This window comes from Thamnophis sirtalis, unplaced genomic scaffold (assembly GCF_051295495.1).
Source record: "Thamnophis sirtalis isolate CommonGarterSnake01/CBP01778 unplaced genomic scaffold, rThaSir2_p1.2 scaffold_5, whole genome shotgun sequence".
NCBI lineage: Eukaryota > Metazoa > Chordata > Lepidosauria > Squamata > Natricidae > Thamnophis > Thamnophis sirtalis.
Window position 1 is genome coordinate 108,056,034 of NW_028261385.1, and position 15,344 is coordinate 108,071,377.

Consider the following 15,344-nt stretch of genomic DNA (forward strand, 5'->3'; position numbering starts at 1 on the left):
TCAGTACTGGGAAGATCCTGGAAAAGACAGATCTGTGAACACCTAGCAGCAAGCAAAGCTGTTATTAGAAGCCAACAAGGGTTTGTGAAAAATAGATCATCAAACAAATCTTATTGCATTCTTTCACAATATGACTAAATTAGAGGACCAGTGGAATGCTGTGACAAAGTAGACCACAATCTACTTCTTGGTAAAAAATATGGAAAAATATGGGTTAGACAGTAACACCACCTGATGGATTTGTTAACCAACCAACCACACTCAGCATATATCCTCAATGGAATTACCATATTTTTCAGAGTATAAGATGCTCCGGAGTATAAGATGCACATTTTGGGGAGCAAAACAAGAAAAAAAAATCTGCCTCAGCCTACTAGCATCCATAGCATCCATTAATATTCATCTGGCTAGCATCCTTGCAACAAACAGCAAACAGCCTGATAAGCTTCAGCATGTTATTGCATCTTGATTCAGCACAAGCAGCCTCCCAGAATACCCCCAATCAGCTGTTCCAGACTGCGGGGATCACCACAACCCATTGGTGCCTCTGCACGTTGCATTTTTGGCCTCCTTATGTCATGTTTTTGACCTTCGCGCATTGCTTTTTTGGCCTCTGCACACACTGTTTTAGACCTATTCCAGGCTGCTGAGATCACCACAGCACATCGCCACAGCACAATGCCACCACTGACCCCTGCCACCTGGAACCAGTCGAAAACGTGATGCGTGGAGACCAAAAATGGAGCATGCAGAGGCTGAAAATGCGATGCACAAAGGCTGAAAACGTGATGCACAGAGGTAGCAATCGGCAGCGATAGGCTGTGATGATCCTTGCAGCCTGGAACTGGTGTAAAACAGGGTGTGCGGAGGCCAAAGGTGTGATGTGTGGAGACCAAAAATGGCTGAAAGGTGGGGACTGGCGGGTGGGTGGGGCTTTGGCAACATTGCTGTATAAGATGCATAGACATTTCCACTCACTTTCAGGCGGGGAGGAAGTGTGTCTTATACTCCTCTGGAGGAAAGTTTGAAGTGGGATTCTGTCTTAGGCCCAGGACTCTTCAACATATTTATAAATGGTTTAGATGAGGAGAAACATAAAATTTGCAGACAATATCAAGCTAGGGTGAATAGCCAATATTTTAGAAGATAGACTTAAGGTCCAGAAGGATCTTGACAGACTTAAAGACTGGACATTACCCAACAAAATACAATTAAGTGGTGAAAAAAGTAAGGTTTTACACTTTGGCAAGAAAAACCAAATGCATAGACATAGAATAGGTAGTACCTGGCTATGAGAAGCATCTAGGAGTACTAGCAAATGACCACTGAAGTATGAGCCAGCATTATGCTACAGCTGCCCAAAAACTCCAATGCAGTCCTAGGATTCATCAACAGTGAAATAGTATCAAGTATCAAGAATCAAGAAATAGTATCAAGATCCGTTGCCATGTATTTATGATAGCAAGTTAAGAAGACTCAACAATGGTCTTCCACAAGGTTTTGTACTGGCACCCACACTGTTCAACCTTTATATCTCAGATATGTCAGCTGCAAGAGATCATAAATTTGGATGCACAGATGACCTGGCCCTAGCAGCACAATATATAAAAATTTGGAAGTATTGGATTGCCTCCTCTCTGAGGACCTGAAGTCCCTGGATAAATTTTTTGCTGACTGGAAACTCATACACAATGTCAGAAGAATGGTGACTACTTGTTTCCATCTCAACAACAAACATGCCAATGCAAAGGCATACCTGAATAACAACCTACTTTGTTATGATCCCCACCCCAAATACCTTGGAGTAATTTTGGATCGGACCTTCTCCTATAAGAAACACCTAGAGAACATGTCTGCTAAAATCAATACCAGGAACAATTTACTTCAGAAACTAAGAGGATCAAGATGGGGAGCCTCAGCCTCTACTCTTAGAATATCAGCACTAGAGTTGGTCTACTCCACAGCTGAATACTGCACCCCTGTTTGGCTTAATAGCTTCCACATCAGCAAGATTGATGCAAGACTAAATGATACAATGATGATAAATGGTTGCATAAAATATACTCCTACTTGCTGGCTCCCAATCTTGAGCCACATTGTACCACCAGCCCTATGAAGGCAGGAAGCCTTAGTGAAGGAGTACAACAAAATTGTGAGAAACCCACTTTTTCCTGTGCATACTGATCTTCCTCCTCTACCAACTGGCTTAAATCCAGGAAGCCCTCGCTGGCACTTGCTCAACAGCTGTCTAACAACTTAGACATCAACACACAGTGGAAAGCCAAATGAGCTGGTGAATGCCTAGATACAGGCAGTTATGTAGATGACCCTACACAAAAGGTGCAAGATTTTGACCTTCCTCACCAGCATTGGTCAACTCTCAACAGGATCTGTACCCAACATGGTGTCTGCCAGGGCTTATTGTCTGAGGGATCTTGTCTCTACCTTCAGTGGAACTGTGGTGCTCCTCGACAAAATATCCACCACATTGTGTCCAAATGTCCATCAAAAGCTCACACCAGCCCAATGTCTGATTTTTTCAACATAAACCACCCTTTCCTTGAATGACTGGGTGGACTGGACATTAACATTTGAACTACTATAAGTCCATGCATTTGCCATAGGTGGAAAAAAAGGATCAAGATCAATGTGAAGTATAAGTACTGCTCCCTACTGCACTAGTGAGGCCACACTTGGAATACTGCATCCAGTTTTGATCACCACGATACAGAAAATATGTTGAGACTCTAGACAGAGTGCAGAGAAGAGCAACAAAGATGATTAGGAATCTGGAGGCTAAAACATGATGAACGATTGCAGGAACTGGTTATGTCTAGTCTAACAAAGAGAAGGGGGTGACATGATTGCAATCTTTCAACATTTGAGGGCTGGGACAAAGAAGACAGGGGCAAACTATTCTCCAAAGCAACTAAGGGCAAGACAAGAAATAATAGATGGAAACTTTTCAAAGAGAGATCGTCTTAGAACTAAGGAGAAATTTCCTGATAGTGAGAATAATTAATGTGGAATAGCTTGAGTCCAGAGGTTATGGGTGTTTTTAAAGAGGGATTGGACGGAATGGTATAGGGTCTCCTGCTTGCACAATGGATTGGACTAGAAGAGCTCCAAGGTACCTTCAAACTGTGTTATTCTGTATTCTGTATGTATACGTAAGTTTTTGTGGATCAGTTCATTGGATGAATGGAATGCAGTCCTGAAAAATAACCAAGCTGTTATTCAGTGCAGGAAAAGGAGGTGAGAGACAGAATTATTTATAGAAAGTGACCATTAACACAACAGCACTTAGCTGTGACATAGAGATTTTTTGCACTGATAAATTGGTTAACACACATAAGAAACCTTGGTCTGTATTTAATCTATGAGAAATAGTTTTAAATCTGGTTGATTTGTTCCTTAGTACCATCAGTCTTTTCCTTGTGGATGGTACCTTGAGGTCAATAATAGTGTCCTGGGTACTGGAAATATTCCCCATGAATTTTTATATATTCATATTTCTGAGATAATATGCATTTCTAGATGTATATTTGAGGGGGAAAAGCCTTGGAGGATAAGCTTTACATTCCTCTGATGCTGGTGTGTGTGTGTGTGTGTGTGTGTGTGTGTGTGTGTGTCTGTGTGTTTTATTTATACTGTAGCATCAAACAATACTGATATCAGAATAAACATGAGACCAGAGTTGGCATTTGGATCTGCTGCGGGGTTTTATCCCAGGGTGTGGCATGGCCTCCTTTTGCAAGCATTGTAAATCGATGACTGTCTGGGAGATGCACAGGCTTAATACTCAAAGAGAAATTTTATACCAAAGAAGCTATTTCCATTGCTACGCTTATTTTCAATATTTTACATATTTGTAACCAGGAGATAGCCTGGAGAGTTCACCTTCACAAAGGGCAGATCAGACAGGCTGGCTAAAAGTTTGGATCACAATGGTATAAATTGGTAGTTTTGTTTCAAATCCTGTTTAGTGGCTTCTGTTGGGGCATTTTGCAAGCCAAGATATGGAAGGTAATGAGGCAGAAAGTAGTCATATGACTATAAGGGCACAAACCCAATTGAAATGTGCTGTTTCTCCACAATATAGTAGGTCACCATTATGGAATGAATGAATCTTGCTTGAGTTTCAATTGAAGATTTGCAAAAAAAGTCACTTTGCTCCAATTAGGGATGGAAGAGCAATGGAGGTATAAGCAGATTAAGCTTGACAGTTTGTCCTCGAAAGATGTATATCTCTTTTCTTACCCTTTTCTGAAAGCTCTGAGAAGATCATAACATATTTGTATTAGAGATATCAACATATTAAAATCTTCTGGGACTCTTCTATGATGGAAGTACATGGCAGTGATGGGATTCAATTTTTTTTAGTATTGGTTCTTTGGGCATGGCTTGGTGGGCATGGCTTGATGGGTGTGGCAGGGGTGTGGCAGGGGAAGGATACTGTAAAATCCCCATTCCCTCCCGATTAGTTGGGACTTGGGAGGCAGAGAATAAATGGAGGCGGGGCCAGTCAGAGGTGGTATTTACTGGTTCTCCGAACTACTCAAAATTTCCGCTACCGGTTCTCCAGAACTGGTCAGAATCTGCTGAATACCACCTCTGGTACAGGGATGAGGTCCTTGGTGTGTTTGTGTCATGAATTTGAATGGGGAAAAATACTTTATGTTCATTAGCCTCTAACTGAAATTTATCTTTTCTTACCTTAAAGTTTGTAGACAAAAAGTAATTAGCCACTAGACTCCAAAAATGTTAATATTAGGGTATTATCTTGTTACTGATTTAATAGATTAATAAACATATGTCTTTCTATATTACATTGCACAGTGGCAGTATAGAAGCCAATGAGGTGTATCAGAGGCACGATTATTGCTAATTGAAACTATATTACATATTTATTATTTTAAATATGTTGATAACTGTATTTGAACATAATTGATTCCTTTGGAATACTTTTCATATCAATGTATATTTAAATATATTTAAATACATTTTTTCCCTGAACTTTATTTGGATTCCTGGCACAAAAAGGCGAAGAACCCTTGCTCTGGGGAATCACCATTTGAAAGACTGTCTCTTTTGTTCTTAGATTCCCCAGAGCTCCTCTTTGGTGGATCCAGTTGTATCCTATCAAAAACATCCAAGTGATGAATACCAGACTCACTAATAGTTGATCTTCCACAGTGCCAATTTTTAAACATGAGTGAAAAAATATTTTGTTTCCACCACTGATAGCAATGATGACACCATAATTCTTTAGATTAAGATGAGCTATTGCCAGAGTTTTAGTCAGTCATTTCTCTTGTGGGAGTGTTCTGTACAGATGCCATTTTCATCATCTTATTATACCGAGTCCCCACATTTGGAGTGCTTTCATAAATAGACTTTCACCTGAATTAGAAAAGGGGGGGGGAGGGGGAAATAACCCATTTCAGAAACATTCTGTGTTCTTTTACAATGTGGCAGAAGGCTCATCATTACAGGCAGAAAGACTGTGGTTGTTCTCTGTATCTATGCTGGTTGTTATTTGGCTAAGCTTGACTTTTTGCTCCCTTTTAGTGGGAACAAGACACACCCCTCAAGCCTGAGGTCTAATCAATACTATGCTAACTGCTCCATTAATTCTCTCTTGCTGCTTTTCTCTCTCTCATCTTCCCAGGAGGTTATTGACTGTTGTTACTTTGGAGCAGATAATTGATTTTTCTAGGTAATAACTTCAGAAGATTATCAGTGATATATCTCCATCCTTTTTGTAGGCTCCTGCCAAATTCTGACAGCTCAAAAGTCCTTCCTCCCCCTCAGCCCATTGATGTTTGCGTATTGTTCAATCTAATGTGGAAAACTATGAGCAGCAGATTTCCTCCCCACCTTCTGTTGTCATTGAGGTGACAGCGTCATTCACTAGACATGAGACAATGCATGAAAATGAGTTTCACAAATGGGCATTCAGTTTTGTGAAGCATAGAAAACTTGGGTATTATTTAAAAAGCAATTCTGAAACAATCTGCAAAGCTGTGGAAGGAACAAAGTATCTTCTGAGTTTCCAAACCAAAAAAAGGTAAGATTCTACTCTACTTCACTTTCTGGTCTTGTTTTAATCCACATCCCTATTTCCACCAAGGTCTCTTTCTCCCTGTGAGATAGAAAACTCACATTTCTCACATTTCAGCCTCCAGGTGTCGCTCATGTGTCTCAGTGTTTTTCCTTTTCTATCTAACTCTCACGCAGATAGTATTAACACACATGAATGAAGATGGGGCTAGATGATCCCTCCTTAAATGGTCAGACTTTGAAAAAAGATATACAGGGGCTCTGAGGATCCCCCATCTGAAGACTGAAGGGGTACAGTTCAGATAAATTCTCCTTTGCTTCTCTCTTCTATTGTATTTTTAGTAAAGACCCAGGATACGTCTGCCCACTAGTAAGACTCTTGGAGGGTAACACCATTCTACTTTCATTTTGATGTTTCTGTTAAAAGTTCCTAGGCAGGCATTCAGAGTATGATCTGGAACAGACTAATTTTATAGAGTTAAGCTTTATGTTTTGAGTGTGATGGCTCCCCATTAATGTTAAGCACAGTTAGTTAAGGATAGAAACAGAGTCAACAAATCCTGCGGAATGAAGAGCCAGCAAGCAGTAGGACAATGCTTCTTTAAAATACATCTTTATGTATGCAATGTTTTATATTTTGGGAGAAAACAATGGACTATTTGGGACACAGTGGCTCAGTGGCTAAGATGCTGAGTTTGTTGATCAGAAATATCAACAGTTTGGCAGTTCGAATCCCTAGTGCTGCATAATGGAGTGAGCTCCTGTTACTTGTCCCAGCTTCTACCAACCTAGCAGTTCGAAAGCATGTAAAAAAACTGGAAGTAGAAAAAATAGGAACCACCTTTGGTGGGAAGGTAACAGTGTTCTGCGCGCCTTCGGGATTCAGTCATGACCACAGAGACGTCTTCAGACAGTGCTGGCTCTTTGGCTTTGAAATGGAAATTAGCACCGCCCCCTGGAGTCAGGAACAACTAGCACCTATGTGCGAGGGAAACCTTTACCTTTTAGTGGACTATTTGAATATGGTTGTGCAACAGAAGGTAAAATTTTCAGAACAAAAACAATCTCGTGAATAACATACCTATTACTTGGAAAGTGACATCTCGGTAATGTTAATGAATCCATTTACATTGCATACATTTACATTGTTCATCTATGTCCTCCTATGGCCAAACAACTAATATTGCAGCATTGGAAAGATCTATGGCACCATTTATTCAATGGATTGATGACCTGATTGCAATTGTTCCTTATAAGTACATTTCCTATAGTAAGTAAATAAATGTATTGTTGTAACCACCGGTCATAATATAGGAATGGCATAAAATACAGTAAAATACCAATAAAACAATGAAATTATAAAATAGAGTAATAGAAATATTAGATGTAAAAAGGTCACAACAAAATACAGCCAAAGCTACAAGTAAGAACTTAGAAACTTATTTCTAAGTTTAAATGACAGCAGAGCAAAAGTAATAACTTGGTGACTGACAGATAGAAACACATCTTCAAGGAGGTTTTTCAAGGTCAGAGCTCTTGAGTTCATTTGCCATTAATAATTTTCACCTGATCTCATTGTAAATGAAGCAGTAGAGGACATAATGGATAATGTCCTCTACTTGATTAGCACCAAAGAACAGAGACGTTGCTTGACAGGGAGCTTACAAGATCTCCTTTCAAGATATGTGGACGGCATGGTGTACAAGTGAAGGGATGTTAAAACCCTTCTCAGCGACACACTGGTGATGTTAACCAGGTATGGGGAGAGGCTTCTGTGTTTTTTTTATAATAATAATACTAAGATGAAAATTTGGATGATTGTACTACAGGGGCATCTTTACTAGCATTTCTTTCAAAAAGCCAATCTCTAATATTGTCTCAATTCCAAGATCTAAGTTCTCCCAAAGGTTACAGGGAATATGTTTGTAGAATAGGTAACAAAAATGTAATTCATTGATTCTCAGCTGTATAAAGGAGAAAGCAGTTTGAAAAGGTGAGAATCTAATTTCTTTATAGTGTTCCAACAATGCAAAATATATTGTAACAGCATTGGAAGGTGGTCTTATCTCCATCCTTAAATAGGCACCGTGTGTGCCCAGGGAAAGCTCAAAATCTTCCTTTTGAAGTTGATTTGGACTACTTCCAATGAGCAATGATCTTCTCATTCTACCCCCAAAATTCGGCCTTATGTAGGATTGTCAGTAGATATTGACTTTGTGTAGACAAGTATAATGAAATATGGAACTCATTTATACAGAATACAGTATGTTAAATAATATTTAAATAAGTGTATTAGAAATAAATATATATGGACTTGAATAATATTTACATTATATAAGTAAATATAGAATTGTAATTATTAACTGTTATACTGACATATTTTACTTTGTTTCTTTTTTCTGTTGTACTTTTCATTTTTTAAAACCAGTAGAAACCTTAACAAAAGCATGCTAGTCCAGCTTTTTAGTTAAATTTTGGCTGATTAGTAGCTTATTGAAATCTAGGCCTGCCAAGGTACAAGTTTAAGAAAGACTATCAATTCCATAAACTGAGACAGGTAGAAAGGCAGACTTCAAGGTTCTTGTGCAATAGCAATAGCAATAGCAGTAGACTTATATACCGCTTCATAGGCCTTTCAGGCCTCTCTAAGCGGTTTACAGAGAGTCAGCATATTGCCCCCAACAATCTGGGTCCTCATTTTACCCACCTCGGAAGGATGGAAGGCTGAGTCAATCCTGAGCCGGTGAGATTTGAACCGCTGACCTGCTGATCTAGCAGTAGCCTGCAGTGCTGCATTTAACCACTGCGCCACCTTGGCTCTTGCATGGATGAGATGGGGGTATCTGGCAAAAGGACTTAGGTTAACATTGGGGAACATTTGGAGACCAGCTGCACCTGCAAAACAGAGATGACTTGAAATGGAAGCAGGTTGCTGATCATAACACCAAAAGGGTAGGAGAGCAACTTTTACACTGATCTCCAGGAGGTCCTGGCCACTGTCCAGTTCAGGAAATACTAGAAAGGATCAGACCAGTGTTGGAAGTGGGTTAATGGGTGGTCAGTCAAGGGAAAAAAAGGAGACAGAAAGGCTGTGAGAAAAACTCGTGCCAACAGTATTTGAAAAAGAATATACTGTCTCCATGCCAATATGTCTTCAAAACTAAATGAGGGAATTAGTGAACTTGGCTGTGAACAAGTACATAGATATAGCGGGTATTACAGAAATCCGGTGGAATGAAAGGATGAGTGGGACACAGTCATTTTGGGATAGAAAGGAGAGGAATGGGGCCGGGGTTGCCTTTTGTATCAATTTGGCTGTGAAATTTAAATACTAGAAAACATTAGAAGACCAGATTCCTCTATATAATATCTATGGGTGGGCAATATCTGTCCCAAATATAACTAAAGCCAGAGATATGCTGTTTCTGATCAAAATACTACAGATGGTGAAAGAAACCATCTTGGATGCAAAGCAGAAATTCTCATTATATTAGGGGACTCACTTATATCAATTACATTAAAGGCTCTGACAAACTTCTGTGCTTTTACGACAGTTTCTCTTGGAACCAACCAGAGGGGAGGTATCCTAGATTTAATCCTCAGTAGTGACTCTGGTTGGGTATGAGATGTAACTGTTCCAGCACAGCAGTTAGAAATATTATGATATTAATGGAAGAGTGTCAGGAAGGTCCAATGTTGTCACATTTGACTATAAAAAGGAAAATGACAAAAAATGAGAGCACTAATGAAAAAGAGATTGGACAAAAAAAATCAAACAAGTCAGATCTCTCCAGATGCTTGGACATTATCTAAAATTACAGTAATTGGGGCTGAACCAAAATATTTTTTACAAAGTAAGGAAGTGTTAGAGGCCAACATTGCTTTCTAGTAATGTCCAGAAAGCTAAGAAGGATTATTTCATGAAGTGGAAAGCATTTCTTAATAAGGAGAACAAAAAGAAATATAAGCTCTGCCAGATAAAATATAAGGTGATAATATGGAATATAGAAAAAGAATTCTAGGAATACACATAAAGCCTTAATAATAACTTATATTTGAAGCAAAAATCCAGCCAGAGAGGTAGTTGGACTCTTAGAATGACAAGGAATGAAAAGGATTCTAGAAGAGGACATGAGGATTACATAGAAAATGAATGAATTCTTTACATCTGTCTTAACTCTAATGCAGGATAGATAGTTGAACCTATATTGATTCTCCCAGGTTGGAATAGAAGCAGCTAAAGCAAACCAAGATAAAACAGAAAATATCCTAAGGTATCTTGAAAGACACCATTGGGGGGGGGGGAATACAGTAATTGGTCCTGAGAATAGTCACTCATGAAGAGTCCTTGGTGCTTTCTGAGCTTGCTTGTTTTCTTGCAGCTATTTCATTATCCAAATTAGGTAACATCATCAATGCTAGTCTAGTCTAATCTAATCACTAGCACTGATGATGTTATCTAGTTTGAGAAATGAAATGACTGCGTGAAAACAAGCAAGCTCAAAGGGCACCAAGGACCTCTCTCATTTCAACTCTGAGCTACAATTATTATCTTTTATTGGTAGTCACTCAAGAGTTCTTAACTGGGATGTGGAATTGGTGACTCTTTAAATAGGGGTGTCCAACCCCCCAGGCTGTGGCCCACTACCAAGTTGCGGGCTATTCGGAACTGGGCTGTAAGAATGGCGGGCCAGCACACACCCGTGTGCACACCGGGCTGCTGCTTGCACAAGTCAAGCTGCATGAGCTTGTGGCCCAATTCCCCTCTCCTTCCCCCCCCAGCTGGACAGCCACACTGCAAAGGTTGGGACCACTGCAGAGGTGGGTTCCTACCAGTTCGCACCTATTCGGTAGAACTGGTTTGTCAAATCTATGAACCAGTTAGAAGAGGTTCCACCAGTGGACCCAGAAAGCAGGCCACACCTACAGAAGAGGTTCCAAATTTTTTTGAAACCCACCACTGGTGGGTGTGTAATGTCCCACAGTTATCTACGCATTAATAATGATCTAGTAATATTTCCTTATACATTTTAGGGACCTTTCCTTACATAATTGGTGTTTTCTTTCATACTTTTGGATTTCTAATTTCTGTTTCCGTTAGTTGGCAATTGCTAAAACCAATCCCACATGAAAAAGTATTCAAAGCCTTCTTGATTTTAATTGTCAATTTATTTATTCCTGCACATTGTAATATTTATTCATTTACATATATCTGTTTTTCCACTGTTGTGCAAACACAATTCCAGCAGCTGCTAACATGTGTAAAATTAAATATATATTATAATCCCTTTCAAATAGCCAATAAAATATTTCTGATTTTAATTCCATATCTTGCTTTACGATTGCTTCTAACCACTAACTTCTGAATAGCTACTTGGACCGACCTAAGTACTAATTCATAATTTCATATCTGGTCACATGGGCAGCAAGCCACTCCCATCCGGTCACATGGGCAGCAAGCCACTCCCATCTGGTCACATGGGTGGCAAGCCACTCCCACAAAGGAGGCCAAACCCACAGAGTAGGTTCCAACAATTTTTGAAACCCACCACTGGACCACTGCTCTAATAAATATATGTAACCTGGCATACAGCTCTACCTAGAGTTTGATAGAAACCAACCAAACTACTTTTGCATTGTATGGCATTTTCCCATCAAATGATGGTGATGATAATGACAATAATGATGATGATAAGGGAAGCAGGCAAAATCAGGACTGTGGATCAGCCAGTTGATTGTTCTGTGTCACAAATCAGAAATAGCCTTGGTTGGATATACCATAAGTTAAGACAAGAGCAGAATGCTCCTCTTAACTCACAACCAGGTCCTGGAACCAATCAGTCATCTTCACCTTAAGACAGCTACTTTCTATAAGCACAGATAAGATTCAGACACAGCAATGTATCAGTCCATCCCTTTCATGCTGTGTGTTGTTTTATTTACGTGAAGAATAGCCACAGCTGCTTGTAAATAAGTGATATGTTGTATCCTCTATTCCATCTGTTCCTGCAGGGTTGATCGAAGGTATGTCATGACACATATGTTTTAAAGTTTACAAAGGAACACTTTTCATTTTTGTTTATAGCCTCTATAGAGCAACAATTGTTACTAGAAGGGGAACAAACCTAGAAAAATCAGAAAGGGAATTTTATTAGCTTTTCATTATTTTCTAGAATGCATAATATGGAATTCAAACTAAAATAGGGGCATTTGCCCCATCCTGTCACTTTTTATTTCTCAAAAATGTACATCAGTTTTTGGGAGACGCATGTCATTTGTTCATAGCATTCAATTCCACATCATAATTAATTTACATATTTGAAGGCATAGTGACCGTAGAGGTAGAGTACCACCAATGCTTATTCTTGATGTTTTTATAATATTATAGCTGTTTCCTGGTCATCTCTTTTATTGGTTTATGTTTTAATAGAACTAATGAGGCTTAGTTTAGGATAGTGGTTTAAGATGCCAGGCTAGAAACCCAGGGACTGTGAGTTCTAGTATGAAGCCAGTTGGGTGACTGTGAAACCTGATCTTTGGAGGCTGTGGATGCCATAGAAGAGCATTCTCTAAAGCTACTTCAAGAATGAAGGCCTCACATGATTCAGAGCAGTCTTGTCTAGGCTGAATGGCCTGTTAACCAAAAACTACCTAAAGGTAAGTGGCATGTGGCAGATCCAGGGGAACATTCAGCTGCAGGGCACTTGCAACTTTCATCCAGGCTCACATGCCTTTGGGTATGGTAGCAACAAGGCAGCCTTTTGAGTGGCAGCAATAGTGTTAGGCTGAAGTCAATTTACCAAGCCTCTACTTCAGGCCCACCACTTCGAATGGGCTGAAAATGGGGCACATGGAGGTGGCAATAGGCAGCAGTGGCGATGGATGGTTGCAGCGCCAATGGGCAGCGGTGTTCCCCGCAGCCTGGAACAGCTGATAGGTGGTATTCCGGGAGGCAGATCCTACCTCCAATCAGTTGCTAAATCAGGCTGTGCTGAAGCTGACCAAGCTGTTTGCTGTTTGCTGCAAGGAGGCAAATTGCTGGGAGGAAGAAGCTGAAGGGTGTGGGCCGGCAGGTGGGTGGAGTTTTGGCAACATTCTCTCTATAAGATGCACAGACATTGCCACCCACCATTTTGCGGGGGGAGTGCGTCTTATACACTGCAAAATACAGTATCTTATCTTAATTGGGGGTGATGGAGGGAGAAAATAGAGAATTGTTTCTCTTTTGTTAGAGTGTGTGCGAGTGTGTATGAAAGAGAGAGGGAGAGAGAGCCAGTGCAGCAGAGTCTTAGGCATTTTCTGAATTTCTGATATGTTGAGCCCAAAATGTTCACCATCACTGCACTAAAATGAAAATAGACTGTTTTTTCCTATAGTATTTTCTCAGATAAAGAGAAAATACTATAGGAAAAACTATTAGGAGAAATATCTTTGATGGAAATAAAGTGGTTGAAGAAGTCCAGAAGTCATTCAAGTGGAATGAAGGGAATTACAAATAAAAATGATAGAAAGATTTGGGGGAAAAGTGAGGGAATACCTAAGCAGTATTTTAAAAAATTGTATGAAAATGATAGTAATATGTGAAGAAATTGAAGCAATTGTTATATGTCTTAGGGCCAAGGTAAAAAGAAATGCACAAAAAATCCTAAAAGCTGGGAGAATTTTGAAAAGTAGCATGGACGGAGCTCACTTATGGATTGGTTGTGCAACTTGTTCAACTTTGTGCTTGTTGATTTGAACAATGCCACTGCTGTTTCCTTATAAAAAGGGAAAAGACAGGAAAAAGTACAGTAGGATTTATTTGTTAAATATATTTGGAAATTCTGATTGGAAAGCTGGAAGAACAGTAAGCTGTATTGCTTTAAGTTGGGCAGAAGAAAAAGATTTGTACTCTTAATCAGTTCACTAAGAAAAGTATGAATTAATATAAGTTTATTTAACACATGTTGATTTGGAGAAAATGTAGAAGAAAATGAATTCACTTCAGTTATGGAATGTTTTCCACAAATACAGTGTGAAGAATACGATGAGTAGAATATGGAAGTAAAGAAGCCACGAGAAACAGAATGTTTAGTAATTGGTTCAGTAATGCTGGGTAAGACAAAGAAAAATGATGTTTCTTAGTTAATGGATAAATGGATAAGGAATTCATGTAGTGACAAAAAGTGTATTAGAATGGGATGTGAACATATGTGTAAATTTGTATGCAAATGATTATTGCTTTGTGGCTGGCTGAGAACTTGAATTATTTACTCAAATATAAGATAAGTGGTATGATGCAGTTAGTAGTATGGATCTGAAAATTAATGTATGAAAGATCTGAAACAGAAAACAGAGCAATACATGAATAGTAAAGAACTGTAGGAAATAGATGGATATATCTTAGTAGAAAATTTATTAAATATGGGGGAAATGGAAGGCATTTAAACTACATTTAAACTACATTTAAACTACATTTAAACTACATTTAAACTACATTTAAACTACATTTAAACTACAAATGCTGGTACAAAGATAGTTAACTAGATAATATATGGTCTTTTGTGGGTAATGAATGTTTATTGAAAAAATTTAAATGGATTTCTATAAGTGTCTGCCTCTACCCATTTTTTAATGTAGGTGATTATCTCAGGGACCCACAAATGTTAGCTGAATGTAGTGATGATGGATCACTTAAATATGTAGTGTAAACAAGAGAGAGGGTAAAAAATGAACAAGTACTGAATGAACATGAATTGAATGCAAATCTTAGTGATCGATGGATTAAAGTGGTTTGGTTTTACAGAGAGAATGATTGAGGATCAAATTGCAAAACGAGTATCTAAATGTAGAAAGAGCAAATGAGTCAAGAGGAAGACCACGGAAGTTATAGTTTGAAGAAGATGATGAGATCCTCAAAAAGAGAGATGTGACCTGTTTAAAGAACAAAGTCTGCAAACTACTTTAACCATGTCTCAATTTCTTTTTGTCATTCCTTGCCCTTTTCTTACTATTTCTTAACATCTTCTGTATTTTGCATAACATTGCTTAGCTTAAAAGGGAATGGCATGCTACAGATGTAGGTATATTTGTCTAGTATCTACAAGGGATTCTCCCCCCATGATGCTGGTTGTTTTGGGTAGTCTAATTCTAAAGCTGGCTGTAAAGCTATCAGGAACATTAGGCATTAGCAAGGTAGAGAAAAGAGGCACAGTGGAACTGGTCTCCTAGTGTGATGCTGAATACTTTTTCCAATAAGAGATTCTGGAGCATCCCCTTTGATCTATGTTTTAAACCAGCTA

General features: G+C 39.0%; 1 non-coding gene across 1 annotated transcript; it reads left to right on the plus strand.

The window, feature by feature from the left end:
- The first annotated feature begins 4,827 nt into the window (after positions 1-4,827).
- On the plus strand, positions 4,828-4,962 carry LOC148045536 (U4 spliceosomal RNA). The gene has a single exon (XR_015696841.1). It is a non-coding gene; the product is annotated as a U4 spliceosomal RNA (small nuclear RNA).
- Positions 4,963-15,344: the final 10,382 nt, after the last annotated feature.